We start from the raw sequence: 1,340 nt of genomic DNA on the forward strand, positions 1-1,340 counted from the left end.
AAGAATGGGGGAGAGAAGAATGACAGCTTCAGTGGCGGGAACTGAGAAAAGTATTTGCAAACTTCTAAATTTTGCCATGACTTAGGAATCCATTTCTCCGTGACCCCAATCTTCCTGTCCACTTTGGAGTTTCCTAGAACTTAAAGAATTGAAGTTCCTTTCATCACTCCTGGTTGTTAGACTGTGATCCTTTGCTGTGTCCCAAGTCAGGACTGGACCATGCGGAACAGTCACTTTGAACTACAGTATCATCACCCCATTGTACAGATGAGAAAACTGAGGCTTGGAGAAGGGAAGTGCTTGCTGCCCCCAGGTCACAGAACCAAACAAGGGCATAACCAGAGTTCCAATTGACTCCAGTTTTCCCTGCTCCAAAAGGAGTGTACGATCACCCTTTCAGGTAAGTGTTGGTCCCAGCTTCAGCATCTCGGAGCATCTACAGTAGGATTTGAGTCACAAAGAAACAGCAAGATGACACACTTTGCTTAGAGCAGTGGTTCTCAACCTGTGGGTCGAGACCCCTTTGGGGGTCAAATGACCCTTTCACAGGGGTCGCCTAAGACCATCGGAAAGCACATATATAATTACATATTGTTCTTGTGATTAATCACTATGCTTTAATTATGTTCAATTTGTAACAATGAAATTGGGGGTCACCACAACATGAGGAACTGTATTAAAGGGTCTCAGCATTAGGAAGGTTGAGAACCACTGGCTTAGAGTAAGAGCTCCTAGGGCCTCCCCTGGCCCCCGGCCACCTCAGCAGAGTGCCTGGGGTGGCCACTGGATAACTTAATAAACCAGAGTCCTGGTTCAAGAGGCACCCCAAGCCCCTGCTCCCAGATCTGCTGGCATTGCCCCAGCACTGTCCTCCTCATCCCCATCTGAACCCCTGGCATGAGCTGCCCTCAGGAGAGGGTGGCCACCCCCAAACCCGGAACATGAGAGGGTGGGCAGGCTGCCCAGAGCCCTGTCGGTGTCTCCTTAGGCACCCAGCACCTGCTCATGAATTGTGCACGGTGCCTCGGCTCACTGTCCTGCAGGCGGCGGCTCTCCATCCAGCCTCTCTGTGTTCCATGCCCCAACCAGGTTTCAAAGAAAGAAGAGTCAAGGTCGAGTGTGATCAACAGACCTGAGTTCAAGTTATGTCTCTATCATGACTAGCTGTGCTACCCTGGCCAAAGTGGCTCAGCTTCTCTGAGCTCAGGGAGAGCCATGACACCATGAGCGCTTTAAGGTCCTGTGAGGACGAGGTGGGTGGCAAAGGACCTTGTGGATTGTGCGGCCTTACCCAGTGCCCTCGGCTCCTGCTGCTCAGGCCCTGCTCTAGGCCAAGGAGG

The 1,340-nt window shown here is 51.5% G+C and overlaps 1 protein-coding gene across 1 annotated transcript in view; it reads right to left on the minus strand.

Moving 5' to 3' along the window:
• Window positions 1–1,038: 1,038 nt before the first annotated feature.
• The window catches only part of MCM5 (minichromosome maintenance complex component 5), a 35,289-nt gene continuing 34,987 nt past the window's right edge, over window positions 1,039–1,340 (minus strand). The window contains exon 17 of the mRNA XM_014532303.1: window positions 1,039–1,052. The gene's annotated coding sequence lies outside the window, so the exon portion shown is untranslated. The remainder of the gene's footprint in view (window positions 1,053–1,340) is intronic.

The sequence above is a fragment of the Myotis brandtii genome, unplaced genomic scaffold (genome assembly GCF_000412655.1).
Source record: "Myotis brandtii unplaced genomic scaffold, ASM41265v1 scaffold876, whole genome shotgun sequence".
Classification (NCBI taxonomy): domain Eukaryota; kingdom Metazoa; phylum Chordata; class Mammalia; order Chiroptera; family Vespertilionidae; genus Myotis; species Myotis brandtii.